Raw genomic sequence first — 22,133 nt, 5'->3', positions numbered from 1 at the left:
CAGGAAAGCTATTGATTTTTATGTATCCAGCTACTTTACTGAATTTGGTTATGAAGGCTAGAAGACTTTTGGAGGAGTTATTGGGGTCTTCTCTATAGAATATCTTGTCATCTGCAAATAATGACAATTTGAATTCTTCATTTCCTATCTTTATTCCTTTTATTTCTTTCTCCTGTCTAATTGCTGTGGCTAATGTTTCCCCAATTATATTGAACAAGAGTGGTGATACTGGATATCCTTTTTTGTTTCTGATTTTAGTGTGAAGGATTTCAGTTTTTGACCATTTAGTATGATATTGGCTTTTTAATTTTTCATAGATGACTTTTATCAGATTGAGGTAGAGACTGTCTATTCCAATTTTTTTAGGTTTTTTATCATGAATCACTGTTGGATTTTGGCAAATGCTTTTTCTGCATTTATTTATGATCATATGGTTTTTGTCCTTGGTTCTATTGATATAGTGTATTATATTGATTGATTTGCATATGTTGAACCATCCCTGCATCCCTGGGATGAATCCCACTTGGTCAGGGTGTATGATTTTCTCAGTGATCTTCTGCATTCTATTTGCCAGTATCTTATTAAGGATTTTTGCATCTATGTTCATTTGTGAGGTTGAGCTATAAATCTCTTTTTCAGTTGGGTGTTTCTCTGCTTTGGGGATCAAGGTGAAGTTTGCTTCCAAGAATGAATTTGGGATAATTGCTTCCCTTTCAATTTCAATGAAGACTTTAAACAGTAGTGGCAATATTTCCTCTCTAAATGTCTTGTAGAATTCAGCAGTGAAGCCATCAGAGCCCGGGCTTTTCTTAGTTGGTAAGTTTTTAATTACATTTTCAATTTCATTGATTGATATTGGTTGTTTAGTCAGTCAACCATCTTTCAATGCTTAAATATTTCCTTGCTAATTTTCTGAGGTTGGTAGTAAAGAGGCTTAAATGTTTTGCTTAATAAATCTATAAATCTATAAGAAAGAAAATATTAATTTATAGTGAGAAATAGAATCATGTGGTTCACTTTATTAGCCCAACACATTCTCTCCTTATAGACAAGCTTCATGGGAAACCAGATGTTTAGAATGTTACTCATTTCTATTGACTTATACATAGTATTGCAATCATGAAAGTCAGAATAAATGTACCTAGCCAAGCATGGTGCACACCCCTTTAATCCCAGCACTCTGAGAGGTTGAGGCAAGAGAATGGAATGTTCAAGGCTAGCCTGAACATCTTAGTGCCATAGCAAGATCTTTCTAAAAATATAACATTGAATAGGGCTGAGGATGTAGCTCAGGGCAAAAGCCCAGTATTCAGTTCCTAGAGTCACAAATAGTAATAATAATAAATATGCCTTTATAAACTCCTCTCTCATACACATGATTATACACTACCTCCCCTCTCCCAAAAATAGACATACAATTTGAGAGTTTAACATTATTCAGGTAATTATCACTCTGATCTGGAAGTTATTCTGGCCTTTTTCTTTTCTGGAGCTGCTGATTGAACTCAGGCTTCTCATGTGCTATGGAAGCATTTTATCACTTAGCTATATTCTCAGCCCTCAAGCTCATTTGTTTTTAACTTCAAGGCGATATTATGTTTTTGTTCCCAAAATCATGAGAAGGATGTAGTTTATGATCAAATCCTCATGACTCCACCAGATTTATATTTTTAGATTTTCATTATGACTCAAATATTATTTCTTCCTCTGTCTCCTTATGTTTAGTGTTTATGTAGTTGTGTTGTATTTGCTAATATGAAATTTTAAACATGAAAACATCCTAATATAAACAACAGGACTGATTTCATGACACCAACTTAATATAAACTATAAACACCTAAACCTTTACTATATGATTTCCTCCATCTTGATTGTAATTGATATAGTAACTCTATCCCAATACTTCCTTCCTCCATTTAAAAATGTTGAATGGAAATTTGTTTTTCAATCTATTATTATGGAATAAGTGATTATAAGGCTCTCCGATGGTAGTGATATTCTGTTTCCTTATCTGTGGTGTTGTTTGTGAGGAACATTCTTTAAAACTTCTGAAATATGTAACAAGTTGTATAAATAAGATTTGTGCATTTTTTAGTAAGAAATTACTAGTAAGTATTTTAGAGATAATGGTAATTTACACAATGCAATGTTTGGCTTGCATGAATTTTGCAGTTTAAAAACTGCATTGTTAATTATAGGTTAAATGTATTTTTTTCTAGATGTTAATACAGACAATTATATTAAGTTCATATATTATGGAATATATAAATTTGGAAAACAATAGATTCATCTGTTTCAACTCCCAAATTATATAAAAGAGCAAAAGGGATTTGTAAAAGATAATAATTAATTAAGAGAACTAGAATTAGAAACTAGCTCACTGAATAATATTCTCTTTGATGTATTTTAAAATAACAACTGGGTCATTCTGCAATTAAACTTGCTTGGGAAAACACAGAAGTACTCAAAATAAGACAAATAAAAGCTTAGACAAGATACAAAGGCAGAAATGATCATCTCTAGTCATTTAAACTTCATTTTACTGCATATTTTTAAACTACTGTATTTTCCATGTTCTGGAAATTTTACTTTGTGGGCTGCCGTGAAGTATTATAAACAATTATGAAGGGCTACTGTGTCGTGTAGTTTATCTGCCATGACTGTAAATGTTATTAAGTTATTAAGCTAAGTGAAAGAAATGAAATGTGCTTAAAGAACATCGTAATATTATATGTTGATGACATGGAATCTAATTTTACGTACATTCCAGTGATACATTTACAGATTTAATTTCTCTTCTGTTGCTGCATCTTCTATTGTAAGCTATTATTTATATTGTAGATTTATGAAAATGAAGGTTGACATACACTCAAGCACACTTGCAGCTGGGACACTCTGAGGTCACTATACCAGTATGAACTTTAATACAGTAATATATAATTTAGCAGAAATTTTGTTCAACAAGATATTATAAGAAATAAAATACTTTGTAAGTTTCCAAAATGATTAAACATTTAGACAAGAATAGCATGTGCTGGGCTATAAAAAAAGGTTATTAATAAAAAGCCTTTCTGCAATACTGCTGTCATCAAATCCATCTGTCCCTGGGAGGACTCAGCATGTTACTTTCTATTGCCAAGAGAGCAGTCCTGTGTGCAAGGTCTTTAAATGACCTACCCACCCATGAATACAGTCAACTCTATGTTCTTTTAGTTAGATGACTGTGGCTTAACAGGAAGAAGTGTTCTTTGAATCCAGTGATCAACATTTCTGTCCCATTATACCCTAATAGTTTTCAAGCTCAATTATGCCATTTGTTCCACTAAAGTTTCAGTTGCCTTGTCTGGAAAATGAAGCTAATTCACTTAGTTGGACTAAGTTGTTTGAACAATTAATAGGAGGATACTTATTGGAAAAATTATATAATTATGTAGGAGTTTTAGCACTATTGAGGACAGAACTTTGGAGAGAAAAGAAGTACTGAGAGCATCGATTTCACACTTTAGTTTGATGAATAAAACTTCTCTAGACTTACATGTATTCACACGTGGAATATGGTACTCATTGCCAGCCAAAGTTGCCTATCTATTGTTAGGTACAATTGTCAGAAGTGTTGTCTTATATTGAATAAAAATATGTTTTCTTATTCTTTCTATCCACTGTTGTCAACCTGTCTTTTTCACATAGAACAAATTTAAACTATTATTCTACCCAATTCTATAGGTAAACATTTATTAAATGTAAATTAGATTGTGAAAATGTATATGATGAAATCCATAATCTAACTGGTCTTATGTGAGAAACAGATGAGAACACCAATCATTAATATATAATGGACCTGAAGTACTCTACAGAAGTAAGCAGGAGAGAGAAGTAGCATCTAACTGAACTTGAGAGGATTAAGCAAGGAGATAAAGAGGGCACTGAGGGATCCCTGGAAGAAGATAAGGGGTGGTATTTTAGCAGAGAGAAGAGTATGCACAGACATGGTTTCAGCTATTTTCAAGTGCTTTAAAACTTTAAACATTATTAGTAAATTTTTCTAAAGCTCAAATAGCAAAATAGAAAAGCATATTTTAAGGCCTGCCTGGAATTGATGACAGCAGAGGTAAATCTAATATCAAAGAATAAACAATCACATACATTTGGAATTTGAAATAAACATTAAAATATTTGATGTAACATTTAATTTTTTATGGAAAGATTGTTAAGTGAAATATACAAATAAAAGATATATTTTTTAATTTTCATTAGCTTTAAAATTCTTGAAATCCAATTAATGAAATATGACTTTAAATAAAGTTATGAATTACTGATTTGAAGATAATGGCTGGAAAATATTCAGAGTAATGTCAGGAAAAGCATAAAAAAAATTTAAAGTGTCTCGAAACCTAAACTCTAAAGAATTTTAGAAGTGTCTATAGACCTTTTATCTAGAAGAAAAATATGAGTTCATTTTGGTACAGGTAAAATAACAATGTTTTCAAAGACTCTATTTTCATTCTGATTCAGAAAAATGTATTTGTTCCAAATTCCTCTCCATAAAAATTAAAGATAATTTTAAGTATAGATAAAATTACTTTACGTATAATATACTGTGAATATTTAATTAACTGTAATGAATAGCATAATTAATGTTAGGAGATTGGCTTTATTAGAAAGGTCATTTGTGGGGTTTTTGTGTATATAAGTCAGCTGGGAATCTGGATCTCTAGTTTCATGTAGAAGTATTAAGCGACTAAATTTTATAGCTGCACATAAAAAGGAGAATAATTTATATATACATATATGAATATATAATAATTCATACATATATGAATATGTGAATGTAACACACATGAAACAACTATATCACAAAATAAAATATCAAGATACTATTAAAATGAACACGAGAGTTAAGTAGTTTATGTGGAAAGAATTCCCAGGTATGTGTCAGGATTTAGGATTAGAAGAGTACATAATAATGTTTACTCTAAGCTCCATATAATGGTCATTTACATTTTATAATAGTTTATACATGCTAGTCATGTCATAATGATTGTTTCCTCTACTGAACTGTAGTACATGTTTATTTTTCATTGGGTTTTAGAAAATTATCAATGAAGTGACATCTTTCCTGTTTGTATTTGTATTATATTAATGTATCTTGTTTCCTAAATATTATGAGGGAAAAGTATTAATAAAAAATGGAGGGGGAAAGAAAAAAGAGCCCTTCCATGGGGAGAGGAGTTGAGAATATAAATTATTTGACTGGAGGAACCTGATGAATAAACAGAAGAAAGATGTTTAAAGATCTACCCAGCTCTGCATTGCAGTCAATCTTATTCCTCTGCTGGGGTCATAAACTTTACTGAAAAAGTTATGAGGTAGTTTTGGTACACTTCCATTTCTTTGAAACATAGAAGAACTCAGTGTCTTTCCAAGCTTGGTTAGTGTGTGGTGAGAAGGACTAAGGTTAGGGATACCACAGTCATCTCTATTACTGCAGGGGTAGACTATTAATAAAAGTCTCAATGCCCCAGGCGACATATCAGCTCTGTCATCATTAAAGACAATGGTCATTTAGGAAAAGACAACACTAAAAAGAACCACCTGTGTACTTATAAAGGATGTTTGTCTTCTGTGTCTCCAACATGCATCCTACAGCATGTCAGCTTTAAATAATTATGTTTTAGAATTAACTTTTGCAGCATAGTTTTACTCCATTTTAAGTAGGCAAAGATGGTCTTCATCATTATTAGACAGAAAATTCTTTGTAACTATGTTACTGAAAAAAACAACAAACAGTAGAAATGTAGAGGACATGACAAAGCAAACTATAAGATAGGGATAAGGTAATACAAATAAGTCATAAAACAGTATGTTTGAATAAGTTCTCTCTGTGCTCACCTCATTGTATTGCAATACTTTTATGGCCCCAAAGCCTCTAGAATGAATTGCCCTTATTTTAATGCTGTTTGTATCCTCAGTGTATGGTAACATTACTGCACATGATTTGTTCTATATGTACTTTTGAATGGGTTCGAATTACTTGACATAGATCTTTCAGGAACATTTTTCAAGGTCTACAGTGAAAAATGTCTTCATAGTTATTTTTATAGCCAATTACAGTTGAATGCCTTACTTAAGTCAGTAATACCACATGTTCTACTAAAAATGTATAAAGGTTAGATATTTGGAAATCTAGAACCAAATTCAATGGTCCAATATTTTCCAGATCAATAATATTTGAGTAAAAATGTCATAATACAAATTTTGATTTAGTTATAAGATGATTTTATAACTGTTTTATGTGCATATGCATTTTTATTAACACAAGTCTAGAATATTCCATTTTGATGAAGCAGTTTTCTTTTGTTGTTTTTAAATAAAACCGAAGGAAGAGAATGGCAGTTGCAACTAGTACATTCATTAAACTGTCAAGATAAACTAGAAATAAAGTGAAGATCTTGGACAAAAATAATTTTTAGTTTTTGTTGTTTCATGTGTTTATAATTCTATAGGATCAAAAGGAAATCAAAGAAACTGTGATGTGGGATTATTTTATAGGCCACATCTGTGTTCTTTCATAAGTGGGTGAAGCTAACACTTAGAGCAAAAGAACTCAGGGCCACAAAGTTCTGACTACTCATTTGCTTCCCAGCCTCCCTCATTTATCAAAATTCATGCATATCTTATATTTTTCCAGTCCAAATTCTTTTCAGCTCCTTAGACATAATAGGCAGTCATTCAAGCATACTATTCTCTGTAACTGAATTATTCTTCTACTTCTCCATTCTGTTCTCCAAAATCTAACCCATATTTTCTCACAAACCCCATAAGTGCCTCATTCTCACATTCATATGCTTGTCTGCCAAGTGAAATCAGTATTTTTCTTTTATATTCTATATAAGTGAAATGTTTCTTAGGAGCTTCAGGCAAGACTTGTTTATATTCCCTAAGTGTACACTTCTTGTCATCTACTACTCTTTCTCATCCATTAGCATTAGACTTTTTTAAGAATAGGGAGTTCTAAGTTATTCATCTGTAAGCCCAGCAAAATATCTAGAATTTAGTGGGCATTCAATAAATCAAGCATGCCTGTGTGAAAATGGCAAAGCACAAAACTGAGTAGGTGCATTTTAAATCTGAATTCAAATGACATACAAGCAATTAGGTAATATAAATAGCACAGCCTATGGGAAAGAAGACCTGTGTAAATGAATTACAAAGAAAAACATTAAGTATCACCTAACAGACACATGTCATTAGCTTTGCAATTTACTATTGCTGAAGGGAACTGGTATGTTATAGATGAGAATCGGCAATGTCTAAATCATTCATTTAGTATATATCATTTTACACTATCTATTATTAAGCAATGTACTAGCAAGGACTTGTATTTTCTAAAAGATCATATAAATTCTGAAATTAGTGGACATTTCTCATCTAGTACTACATATCTGTACTTCCTAGTATGTAGTAAAACATAAGCTTTCAGTTCATAATTTTAATCTCAGAAGTGGGTCCAATTTCTCTAAGTTGTTTCAAACTTATAATGAGTCACAGTAAGTGTTATAGGTTGGATTATACTCGTGCACACATGTGTGGAAGTCTTAAGTCTACAGTACATCAGACTGTGACTATAAGTGGAAATAAACTTCTTAAAATGAAATCGTGTCAAAATTTGGTCATTAGAATGATTCTTTATTTATGACTGATATCCCTACATAAGCAGAAAATATGGACATGGACATTTGAATAAAAGGAAGATAATATGAAATGACACAAGGAGAAGATGACCACCCAGAAGTAAAGGGAAAAGGTCTCCACATTCAGAAGGAAACAATCCTGCTACCATCGTGATCCAAGACTCTTAGTATCTTGAACTGAAAGACAACAAATTTCCTTTGCTTAAGCTATCAGGTCTAAGTGGTTTGTTAGGGAAACCTTAGCAAATGAATAGAGTAAGCAATAAATACAGTATCAAAATAATATAATAAATTACAATACTGTGCCTTTCCTATTTCAGTAATGACTTTCCATCTTTTTTAAAATGATTAAGAACATACTGTCTTAGCTTATACGTTGCATGTCATGTGAAGATAGTTTCCCTTTTGTTTTCTTTCAAATTTCTTACTTCTTTTATGTTTTCAACATGTTACAAAATTTGATTTGTTGCAATTGTTTCTTATTTAAAGCCATGAACTGAATGACCCCCATGGAACTATGTTTGAAAGAGACATTGCTGAAGATCCTTAAAGAGAAAAGCAATTGAAGAAATCAAGTAGAAGTCTAACATTTGGAGTCCTCAGGGATATATTCTGGTGACATGTCAAAGTCCAATTATTTCCTCTACTTTATAGACTTGTTTCTCTACATAGAAAGTGATAGATTTTATTTTCCAAGTCACATCCATTATTAATTTCTAAAGAATGATGAGTATCTCAAAATTATGCCACCATGGGATCATTAAAAGTCACTTTTCTGATTAGTTAATATCAGGGTTGGATTGATAATGGAATAATGAAATAGGACAGATAACAGGATTTAGTATAATTGGCTGATATATAAATTGTTGACATCTAACTTTCATTTTTCCCAAGGTACAGTGAAGATATCACGACAATTTGTTATATTGCAACAATACAGCAACTGGAAAATGGCTTTAGATAAGGTAATTATTTGGTTAACATCATAAAATGAGGTAACAAACAAGGAACTGTAAACAAAATCTTCTTAAATACTTTTAATAATTAATAATATTTGCTTTTGAGAATGTATATATTTTTTAAGCTAAAGCCTTATTTCCAAATAGGATAATCGAACACTCAAGTCATTTGTCCCTTAATTTTTTACTTTACTGAACCTTTTTGAAGAATACAAATTACATGCTGAAATAAAGTGCAATGGATATACTTGCTTCTATTTCAGTTATACATATGCAGAAGAATAGAAACAAATGAATAATTATTCTTGAATAAAGTTGGTAATTCTCATTAACTTGGTTTTTCTTCTTAATGAAAAGACTGGCAAGAGTACTTCTCAGAATTTGTTAGTAATAACAAGTTGTATTTTGTCACTTGGGCTATCCTAACAAAATACCGGAAATTGATTTAAACAGCAGAAAATTTGCTCACAGTTCTGCAGGCTACAAGTTCAAAATGAAGGTGCCTCCCTCGACTTACAGATGGTCACAGCCTCCAGGTGTCCCTACCTGCTTTTCTTCTGTGCGTGTGCATCCCTGGTGTCTCTCCATGTGTCTAATTTCCTCTTTTTATAAAATGCTAATCAGATTGGATTAGAGCCCACCTTTATGCCCTCATTGTCACTTAATTATCTCTTTAAAGGTCCTACTTACAGTAGCAATTCTGAGGTACTAAGGGCTAGAGCTTCAACAAATGACTTTAGGCAGGGAAGGTGTCACAAATCAGCACACAACAGTGGTGGAAAGTATTCCAGATTCTTGAAAACCCTCCTTCTTTTAGGTAAAAGCCTGGTTTATTTATCTAGAACTTTAGAAGTAATTTACCTGCATATTTAAGTGTAATGTTTATCAACTGAAAAATTTAGTCTTTAGAAAGGATTTTTTTACATTCTGTCTCACTACAGCTTCATTCTTTTCCATTAATAAAATTAAGAAACATTCATCTTTTCAAATTTTATGCATCTAACATCTCTTCCTTTCCAAAAATTTTCCTAGTAGTTCCATTGTGACATTTTTTCTATAAAATAAAAATAACTCTATTTCCCTTCATTTCCTTATTCCAAATAATAAACATCACATCTGTGATTTATTACAATAGTTCTGGTAAGTAAATTGTACCTAACATAGACACAATGCCTGACCAAATGGAGCATATGGTCTTTTGCAACAAAAAGGAAATATTCTGATCGCTACTTGAATGTATCATTAAAATATTTTATAAATATTGTGAGGTAAGTATGCAAAAACATATACAAACTCTGTTATGAAAGAAATTTATAAAATGATATTGAAAAATATTTGAGTGGAAAAAGCAAAGAGGAAGACCAAAATGAATATAAACATAGATGATTAGGATAGATAATATGGTTAGCATGGCTGGAACACAGAGAGTGGTAGTAGGCAGATCATTTATGCATGGCAGTGTAAATGATATTACACAGAATGATATATCTTAAAAGAACAATTGTAACAATAAGTCGCCTATAAGAGGAGGTTTTTCTGTAAATAAATAGAAATTACTAGGTTCAAAAATATTTAGAAGTTAACATTGATTTGACCTATTGAACATTTGTAATAAAAATGACAGAAATTTCAAGGGGAACTTCCAGAATTTGATTTATGGAACAAGGGGTATTCATTTCTGTTTGTCAAGAAATGAAAATTGAAGATCTGTTTTAAAGGAGAAGATTGAGTGCTTCTTGGAGCATATTAAAGTTGAGTTGATCTTTGAATGTCTAAATGTAAAGCTCAATTAGATGGTTAGTTATATAATTTTTGAGCTTTATAAATTTAGACGGTGAAGATATGCATTTAGAAACCATTCGGTGGTTCTTAAAATATATAATCATAGAGTTGAGATAATATAGGAATGTTTTGGGATTTATACTATATGCATATGTGTTTTCTAAAGAAGAAACATAAAATAATAGAGTGCTTCCAAACTCATTCCTGGAAGGTAGAATTACCTTGATTTCAAAACTAGACAATGACTCCCCTAAAAAAGAAAACTATAGGCCAATCATTTTAATGGATATAGATGCAAAGATCCTTCACAAATAGTATATCAAATTTTTTAAAATCTACACAATAATAGAAATAACCAACAGAGTGAAAAGACAACCTACAGAATGAGGAAAATGTTTTGCTTGTTACTCTTTGGACAGAGGACTAATATCTATTCTATCTAAAGAACTCAAAAAGTTAGGCCTCTGAAAATTAAAGACTTGATCTAGAAATGGGCAACTGAAATGAATAGATATGTCTCAAATGAAGTACAATTGCCCTACAAATACATGAAAAAGTGTCGAACATATTTAACTACTAGAGAAATGCAAATTAAACAACATTGACATTCCCATCTTACTCTGGAAAGAATGGCTATCATCAAGAAATCAAGTAACAAATCCTGGCAAGGCTAGGAGGAAAATGAACCCTTCTACTTTGTTGGTTGAATGTAAATTGTACATACAATCACTGTGGAAATCAATATGGAGATTTCACAAAAAAATAAAACTAGAAATTCTATTCTACTCAGCTATTCACCTTCCAGGTGTCCTCCTGAAAGAGTGAAAGACATCATATTACAGTGGTACATGCCCACCAATGTCTATAGCAGTATGCCTCATAGTAACTAAATCTTGGAAGTGATCTATATGCCCACCAATATATGAATGAATAAAGAAAATGTAATATTTATACTCAATAATGTGCTACTCCATAAGGATAATTTATAAGGATAAATTTGATTCATTTGCAGGTAAATGGATGCAACTTGACACAATAATGTTTGTAAGTAAAGTAATTCAGACACACAGGCTTAAATATCGCATGGTTTCGCTTATATGAGAAACTCAACTACAAGTAATTTAAAGAGCAAAATAGAAGACAGATAATGGGAAAAAGGAAGATAGATCTTTTGCAAAAGGAAAGGGGATCAAGAGATAGAGGGAGGGGAGATTAAGGGGAAGTAAAGAGAATTAAGATGTATTATATACAAGTAACTTTGCCCCACTATGAATGTAATATTATGTACTACAATTCTGTTAAATTAAAATTAAATTAAATAAACAAATAATAGTAAAAAGACAATTAAAATGAATTAATTTCTAACACATCAATTTTAAATCAGATGCTTTATCATTATATTTGAGTTTAACACATTAACAATCAAAGAAAACAGGTCACCTTGCTCCATCTGTAAGCTTTCAGATGAGCAAAATATTTTTTTCACAGATCATGTACAACCAAGTAAAGACTTACATAGTAGCTACACATATAGTAAGGGGCTTGCTTGAAGGAGGAAAGAGTTGTCCAGAGCCTGAAAAATTCGACTTACTATATGCAAGGTAAGTAAATGGCAGCCTAACATACTTCCAGCCTAACATGTATATATCTGATAAAAGACTCACAGGAACAGTGAGAGTGGGTGGACAAAAATATCTCTTGGTTTCTTAACAACGTCATTAAGCTTCAGACTATCCCTGTAACATATCTGGTTTTTAAATGTATGTCTTATGATATTGAAAGAATATTGTTTGGTGATTAAGACTTTGGATTTTGTTGGGGATTTTATTATTTGTTTGTTTGCTTGTTTGCTTTTTGGTATCAGGGATTGAACTCTGGCCGTTGCGCTTGTGGGGTCAGGCGGCGGCACCACTGAGCTAAATCCCCAGCAAGAGTTTGGATTTTGAAACCAAGTTTATTTAGGTTGGATAATGGCTTTAATACCTAAGATGTATGCCACTAGGTTAAGTTACTCAACTTCTCTCTGACCTTGAAAGTAAATAGTTAACATGGCAGTTTTTTGGTGTTTTTTTGTTTTTTGTTTTTTTGGTACTGGGGATCAAACTCAGGACCTTGCGCTTACAAGGCAGGCGCTGTCCCTGGCAGTTTTTTACTGGTCAAATTTTGCACATTCCTCTAGCCATCCTGATGGCCTTTGGTCAAACACTGAAAGCTAAACTGCTATAATGTTCCCAGAATATCTTGCTAATAATGCCTTTCTAAGTATTGGAACAAGTGCCCCAGAATAACCCATGTTGCCATGTTGCCATATTTAAAGCAAAGCCCAGAGAATCATTCTGTGCACTGGTACATGTCTGTGGTTTGCACCATGGCTGGTCTTTTAAAAAAAAATTTTATTAATACATGTTTTCAGTAATGATTGCAGTCATCAAGGGTAGTTGGTATTTGTACATAACATTTCTTAATTCTTTTGATTTTCCTTTCCTTCATCCCCTCTGCCTCTGAGACTCAGGGGATCCTCCTAGGTAGGAACATCTCACACATTTCCCTGAAGTTGACTGCTGGAGTGGATAGATGAAGAAAATGTTCTTTTGTATTCTCCTACATGAACATAAGTATAGTTCACCCTGACTTTTCTGCACTATATTCTTTCCTATAATAAATCTTAGCCATAAGTATAATTTCATGCTAAAATATGAGTCCTTCGCTGAACCACTGAACAAGTGGATGATTGTAGGACTACCGAGAAATAGAACTAATATTAATATCTACCTCACACATTTATTTTGAGAATTAAATATCCAAAATATTTATTTAAAATGTCTAGCAAAACAATGTATGGGTTATTTATTACTTTGAAAAAAGAAAATCTTTTAATGTGAATTTTAGCTGCTATTCACTCAAATATAAAGTCCCTACTGTTGAATTTAAGATCCTCTTCAGCCTCCCCCACTGCCATCCCAAGCTCCTAGGGCAGAGAAGGTGAGCCGCACAGGCACCAGAAGAACCACCCCCCCACCCACCCCCCCGTGGAAATGAGAAGACACATAAACAAGTCTCAAAAACAGACATCTGGATCACCTACAGCAACCCCAAAAGGAAACAAGATGGAACACTCTGATACTCAACCACCTGGACTCTCTGAACTGGCAACAAAAGAGGATCTGGGAAAAATGAAATCAGAAATAATTACTCAGATAACAGCAAAGATTTTTCTCATGGTGCAAGACATGATCAATAAATCTAGAGAGGACACAGATAAAAAAATTAGAGGATCTGAGGAACATGATGGAATCCCAACATAGGAAACAAATGGAATCCATAAAACAGATGCAAACACATTTCCAGGAGATGAAAAACTCCATCGAATGTCTGCGCAGCAGAATGAACCAATGTGAGGATAGAATTTCACATATAGAAAATAAGATTGCAATTAGTGACCAGGAAAAGAAAAATTCCTTTAAAATTGTAAAGGAACATGAGAAATCAATCCAGCAGCTGCTAGACGATGCAAAGAAGAATAACATAAGACTGATTGGAGTCAATGAAGAGGAGAGAATGCAGATGACATTAAAAAACTGTTCACAGAAGTGATGGCAGAAAACTTCCCAAGGAGGGGAAAAGAACTTGACATACAGATAAGTGAGGCATATAGGACTTCAGCTCACCTTAATCAAAAAAAGCTACACATAGGTGTATAATAGTTAGGATTCCAGAAATCCAACAGAAGAATAAAATTCTACAAGCAGTGAGAGAAAAGAAACAAATCACATACAAAGGAAAGCCCATCAGAATCACAGCAGACTTCTCAATGCAAACCCTCAAGGCAAGAAGAGCTTGGAGTGATGTATTTCAAGCCATAAAGGAAAACAGCTTCCAACCCAGATTGATGTACCCTGCAAAACTATCTTTCAAAATTGATGGAGAAATAAGATACTTTCATGATAAAGAGCACCTCAGGAACTTCATGAATACCAAACCAGCACTCCAAAAAATTTTAGACAATACCCTAGGAAAAGACAATGAGGATCACAAACCCAGAAAACCCAGCAGAATGAATCCATTGGGTGTGACAAATTAAACGCATGGGGGAGAATCCAACAAAAAGAAAAAGTCATGACAAGGCTTTTAAAACTTTTAACTTCATCTCCCTAATGAAGGTATAATTCAATCTTGTTATTGTACTGATTAGTATTTTTTCTGATTCTAGAGTTGCACACCTTTCCTTGTGCTGTCCTGGCTATTTATCATCTTCTTATGTCTACTTTTTAATTGTGTTGTCTATTAATGAGCTCTAAGAATTCTTTATATATTCTAGTCATAGGTTATATGCATTGTAAATATGGTCAGTTTAAGGACTACTTTTCATTTTAATGATGCATTTAAAGTTCTAAATTTTCATGGAATCTCATTTATCAGTTTTTTTCTTTTATATACCATGTCTTTTGTATACTAGGTAGTTCTTGCCTACCCTGAATTCATAAACATTTTCCCTTGTAATTTCTTCTTAAAGTTTTATACTTTTAGGCTTTCCTATTTAGGTTCATAGATCCCTTCAAGTTATTTTCATGTATGGAAATAAAGGGTTGAGGTTAGTTTTTTATATACGGATACCAGGTGTTCTAGTGCCGTTTGCTGAAAACTCTTCCTCGGCTCTTGAACTGAGTTTATATTCTATAAAATGTTAATGTTAAATAATCTTTCAAAATTCAGTGGACCATATATGTGTGGTTCTATTTCTAGATTCTCTGTTTTATTCAAATGATCTATATGTCTTTCCTTACACCAACACTGTCTTGATTACTGTAGCTTTAGAAAAAGCCTTAAAATTAGGTACTAAATGTCTTCCAACACTTTTTGGTTTTTTTTTTAACTTTTCTAGGTCCTTTGTACTCCTACATAACTTTTAAATTTCAATATCCCATTCTTTATTTATAGCAAGTATACACAGACCTGAATTTTTACATATACTTTGTGTTTTCTAATCCTGCTAAATGCAAATACAAGTTCTAGGGGCTCCTAGAGATTTCTTAGTATTTTCTCTGTAGATGATCATTTCATCTACATCTAAAGATTTTGCTTCTACCTTGCCAATCCTATCCTAATTGTGCCATTTTATTGCCAGACTATTTTGGTGGGAACTAGGTTTCAAAGTTTAATGGACAGATAAAGAGTAAGCATATCTGCCCTTGTTCCCCACCTTAAGGAGAAAGCATTGTATCTTCTCCATTCATATAAGGCATTCTCGCTGGAAGCATGGAGTACATGTCTTTAATCAGTTGAGAAGTTTCTGTTCTACTTGTGGTCTCCTGATAGCTTTTACCATGAACAGCTGTAGAATTTAGTCCAATACTTTTTCTCCAACTAGTGACAGGATCATATGGCTTTTTCCTTTCCTCTGTTAAAATGATGGTGTTTGGGGGTGGATCTTCCTATGCTGAACCAATACTGCCATCCCTATAATAAAACCACTTTCTACATACTGCCAGAGCTCACTTCTAATAGTTTGTTTTGTTAAACAAATTTCTATCTATGTTCATACTTTTTTCTTCTATTATCTTTATCTAGTTTTAGGATTAGCACAATGTTGAGTTCCTAAAATGAGGGAAGAAGTGTTCCTTCTTTTTTCTGCTTTAATTGTTTGATATAATTTATAAGTTAAAATGTATATGAGCCTGCTGTTGTCATATAGGTAGGTTTTCAAGCTAGGAATATACATTCTTTAATAGGTGCTATTCAAATTTTATATTTCCTCCAGAGTTAGTTTCATTAATTTTTCTTCCAAGGTACCTCTTAGAAATTGTCAAATTTATTTCAAAACAGATTTTTGTAACATGCTTTCTATATCCTTTTAAATTCTGTAAAATCTGTGGTAATGTCTCCTAGATCTTGATATTGTAATTTTAAAAATGTATAATTGATATTGTTTAACAAGAAGAAAAGGTCTATAGTAGCAGGGAAAGTGGGAGGGGTAGGGGAAAGGAAAGAAGGGAAAAGAAAAAATATGAGAAAAGGAAAAAAATGGAAACAAAGTCTTTGCAAATAAGGAAGGGTGGAGGGGGTGAAGGGAGGGCAAAGGAAAGGGGAAAAAAAAGAACCAAGATACATCATGTAATGGTACAAGATCCCAAAGATGAATGTAACAGTATTTTATACTGAAAATGTACCAATAAACTTAATGGGGAAAAAAAAGATCCCCTTCAAAAATAAAATTAACAAAAATTGAGAATTCTAAATGATTAGCCTAAAAATATGTATTGGAAAGGAGTCTATTGGTGTTGAACACAAAGGGACAAAGCTTCAAATGTGCTATAATTGTTGAATATGTGTCAAATTAGTGACAATACAAAATTGGTTTGTTATATAATACTTATCCATGGAAATAAATTACTATATTAACATTGAATTCTACATTTTCCCTTATAGCAGTTAAATGATAACTATTCATTGTTAATCATTTCATTAAGTAATAGAAAAACTGATATTCTGTAATGAAATAATCAGGTTTATCTTCACCATAACTGAAAACGCAACTACTGTACTGCAGTAAAGGGCTGGCTCGATTAAATGAAAACACCATCTGTATTGAGAAAACGTATACCTGTTTTTATGATTTTCTTCTCAACAGCTCCTTGTTTACAGTGTAAGTGAATTTTATATCAATATAAAGTGTGAGTTTACTGCTGCAGAAGTCTGTAATGTGGGAAATAGACACACTGAAAAGCCTAAGATTGATTGTCCTTATAAAAAACAGAAACACAGCATGCACCAGTGAATATGTTGAAAAGTACAGAAAGGTTGGAAGAATATTTGCATTTACCGGAAGTTCAATTTTGAATTATATATCCTGGGGGCTCATATTCAAACTTATTCACCAAATTAGAAAAGTTAATGCCAAATGACAGTATCTAATAACTAAAGTATAAAATGAGCACTTGATTTTAATTTGCCTTGCAAGATGTGACTCATCATCATAGTAAAGGTAATGGATCTCTATAAGAAGGTGAAGATAAGCAACATCTGCAGATTGTATTACAGTGAATTTTACACTCTACACTTAATTGAAAGGAAGTTAGGAGTTCTGATATTGAGTGGGATTTTACTACCTACCAGCTGCTTCAAACTGGACCAGGTTCTCTTTATGAGGATAATGATAATGATTATGAAAGAAAAAAATAAGAAGCACGTACTTAGATGAGTTCAGCAGGACATTCCAATATAGTTCATTTAGGAGTGTTTTGTCCAGTATAAAGGTCATGAGAATTATGGAAAACCAGTGTATACAAGCTTTGTGAATTCCTTCTTAGTTCTAAATTCTGCTAGCCTCATTTTCCTCTGCTGTTTCCTAAGTCCTGGAGAACTAACCACTTCCTTGAGTTTGGGTCATCAGTGAGATGTCATTTACCCTTTCAGACCAGTAATGCTTCACCACCCAGTTTCCAACCTATTGAATTCCTAGTGTGGTTTCTATTTTCCAGACTAGACACTACCTGTTATGGTCACACATGACAAATTATTTACTCCTTGTTCATTTCAATTCAGTTCTAGTCAATACATATTTATTCAGAACACAAACTGTCAAGCATTATTATTATGGTAAAAGAAACTACAGGCTTTAGATGAGACGGGCTGAAAGTAAGCTCTCTTGTGTAACTCATGCTTCTCTGCTTCATGTCAAGCCATACTGCTGGTCACCAAAACACTCTAATTCTTTATGCATTTCAGAGAGCCTGAAACATAACTGCTAATTACACTCAAGGATAGTATTTTAATACTGTTTTCCCTAATCTCACAATTTCAATTTATTATTCAATCTTTGAGAATATGTGTGTGCTTTTCAACACAAGTCCTTCAGGAAAATGTTAAAGCTATTTTAGCTAAAAGGTTACTCACCTGAAAAAAAAGTAATGGAGGTAAATAACAAGAGAAAATTAAGCAATCTATAAGGAGGCATAATGAATGGGTCAATGTGTACAGTTAAATACTAGTTTGAATTATTGTTCCAACTTAGCATTTAAGATTTTTATATAAAGTCTCCATTAAAATAAATTTATTTCCTCTGCCATAATCTCTTTTATTAGTTAATGAACCATAGGCATAATGGCTTTTTTTCCTCTAATATGTGCTCAAGTCTGAGTAAGTTATTTCACTTTTCTGATCCTCTACAAGCATAGGGATACTTATAACTAATTTTTAATTTTAACATATGGAGTACTTGCTGAAAAATAGATTATCTTGGATCCAAATGATTGGAGAGTGGGAGAAATGTTCAGTGTTGCTCTCTTTCCTGGCCAATTTGGAGTACTAGCCGCTTGTTTCATGTTATGGTGAGCCTACTGTTCTGGTCACTTTTTTCATCGATGAGTACTCAATACCCACAATTTAGAGGAGGAGAAGTTTATTATGATTCACAGTTTTAGAGGGTTTGATCCATAGTCAGCTGGCTCAAACACAGAAATGGTATGGTGGAAGGACCTCATGTGGAGGAAAGAAGTTCACATCATGTTGGCCAGAAAGCAAGACGCAAGGGGAAATGCTGGGGAGGGAAATATTCTCTTCCAGGTCACTCCTCCAGTAAGTCACTGACAACCAGGCCCCACTTTCTTACAGCAAGTTAGCTATAACACCCCCATGGTATAATCACCTTCCAAAAGTTCCACAACTGAAAACATGAGGACTTCAGGGGACATTCCAGATCTAAATCATATCACCCACTAAAGCTTCCATGAAGCTAACTGGCATGATCTATGGAAACATAGCAGGAAATCAATTGAGAATTACTTTCTTGGTATAATGACTATGTAATGTTTGTGTAAAATGGATTTACTATTATTTTTCAGGAAGAGTTTCATTTTGTGATATCTATTTTGAAGCAATAATCTCCAAAACAAGAAAGTCATATTAAACATAAATTTTAATATCAAATTCAAACGTTCAAAAAGTTTGATGAATTATTACTTATACTTAATGATACTATTCTTTTGGATATAGCTGATATCATTTGTTTATGAAACGACAGATATTACAGATCTTCCTAAAAAGTATCATCTTTGTAAGTGACAAGCTATTTTAAGAAGACAATTTAACATATATAATTGCAAAATTTTTCATTATATTTTGTCTCTATGAGATATTATTTTTGATTTACATCAAATGGCTCATCTACACCAATTTCACTTCTTTTTCTAGTCCATCTTCTCTTGTATATATAGAAAAACTGTAATATTTTTGGCTCCACTAGCTGAAAGCCTCATGTACAGTTAACTGATACTCTGCTCTGAAAATTGTAGTAATGTCTTTTAGTAAGTGTTTATTCCTTCTGTGGTTTAGGGTAGATAATAGAAAAAATATCTAAGACACAAATTGGAGAGTAAGAAGGAAGTCGGAATAAACAAAATAAACTAGATTAGTATTCCAAGATATACATGTCCAGATTGAATAGGATCTTCAGTTTACCTGTCTCTCTACATCCAACTCACTATCCTGAGTTCTTAACTACTAATTCCTCTCTATACCCTTCCCATTTCAACATCCATCTGTGATGACTTTTTCTTTTTTGTGTGTGCTTTTACAATTTTATCCTAAGTATTCACCTACCATAAGAAAGTGAACAAAATGGGAAAAAAAATTTGTGAAGCCAGTGCTTAGCTTGACCAATGACAGGAACAGAATAAATATTTGGTGAGTGAATAAACAGGAAAGACAGCATGTAGGGTAAATTAGGCCTAAGAAGATGTCCAATAAAAATGAGACACCTTAGAAAGTGCAATAATAGAATCAAGGGCTTTGGAGCCGAAGGAGATTATAAATCAATGGAGAAAAAATTTGATTTACACAAATTTGGTGTACAGGCAACACATTAGGATCACAATAATTATAAACAATGGTTTTCATGAATCAGAAAATGAAAAATAATTTCTATATTATGAAACCTGAAATGTTGCTTATAAAAGTAGCTGTTTGCTTCCACTTTCATCTACTTTCACACTGACACAGTTCAACTGCTTGTTGCACCTCAGTCTGAGCATGTTTCTCCCAAACTGAGGGAAACAGTTTCCTGACACAGCTTTTGCAGTTTTGATCATGTTGTACCAAATACTAAATCTTATCTTTCATCTTCCATGCTCTAATTAGTAATCCATTATTACATATGGCTTTTAATTCATGTCTATGGAATCTACAGCAATATAAAATCACAACCACTGTATTTACTGGCTATTAATAGAGTTGTGAATTTTTCTTGAACACAGGAAAAGGGAGGTGAACTTCTATTAACTGCTCTGAAGTGATCTAGGGGGTCACCATTTCTGTAATTTTTTCTGTTCCTTCAGATCATTAGAATTGTCTCCAACTGCCATTTCCTCATTTTTTGTCTTGAATAACAATTATTTGTGTTTTTCTTAAATTTTTACTGCTATTCAATAATTTTAACAAGTATACATATTTGTCAGTTTATATTTAATTTGGTTGAGAAAAATTCATACCTTGAAAATGAAATTTTAATAAATAAACAAATAAATCTACATTTAGGAAAGGTGTGTGAGATTAAAACCATTTTTTTTGAGACAAGATCTCACTAATTTCCCAGACTGTTTGGGCTGGACTTGAATTTGCAATCCTCCAGCCTTAGCTTCCCAGAGTTCTGGGGTTACAGGCATGTACCACCATGCCTGGTATGATCCTTAGTGGATAAATCCTGTTAGAATTTTTTATGGGGACATTTAATCTTAATGGATGAAATGTGTTCTCAGTACCTAATATGTGTCAGTTCTGTGGCATCAATAGTACAGACATTTGTTTTCTACTAACAATGTGAATTTTTTCAGGTTTTATTTAGGCAGCTTTGTTAAACTTTTATAGATTTACTGGGTTTTTTTATTAGGCCATACAATTGTGTGCATTTTTCATGTGAAACATGGTATTTCAAAGATTATAGGTATTATGAAATGATTAGTTCTAGCTCCTTAAAAAATATAGTTCACATACTTAGTTTTTATAAGAACATTTAACATCAACATCCTAAGCAATTTTCAAGAACCAAATGTACCAACATTTACTAAAGCCAACATGCTATATGATAGAGCTCTTGAACTTACTGCTCCCAACTCTACCTTTGCTCCTTTAGGCCAGCCTCTCCCCCACCTCCAATTCCCCAGCCTCTGATAATCACCTTTCCACTCTATCTCTGTGAGATCAACTTTTTGATTCTGTATAAGAGATAGACTGCAGTATTTGGCTTCTGTGACTAGTTTATTTCACTTAACATGATGATCACTAGGTTCACTTATGTTATTACAAATGACAAGATTCCCTCCTTTTTAAGTCTTTTAAGGAGTGTCATTGAGGTATGAAATAATTGTTTCTAGTGATAGTTTTTTAATCTTTCTGTACGCAGGTATATCAAGCCCTTCTAGAGTTCTATGTCATGCTTTGACATGTTTGCCTCACTAATTTCACTAATTTCAAACTCCTCTCCTATTTTTCTCTACTTAGAAGCTGGGAAATTAAGTACAGGACATTTATATTTCCCCTCTGCACTCAAAGGTATCAAAATGATACAATTTAGGGTAATGGGACGTAGATGAGACTACTCTGTGATAAGTTCTGGGAAAAGTTTTATTTCCAACAAAAAGAGAGAAATGTAACTACTATTCTTGCCATGAAATGGAATATTGTATCTGGATTTCCTTCCTTTCTCTTT

This window comes from Heterocephalus glaber, unplaced genomic scaffold, assembly GCF_053883595.1.
Source record: "Heterocephalus glaber isolate CG9 unplaced genomic scaffold, H.glaber_assembly_v1.0 deba00000546, whole genome shotgun sequence".
Lineage (NCBI taxonomy): Eukaryota > Metazoa > Chordata > Mammalia > Rodentia > Bathyergidae > Heterocephalus > Heterocephalus glaber.
The sequence above is the reverse complement of the archived record's forward strand: the minus strand, read 5'-3'. Positions refer to the sequence as shown.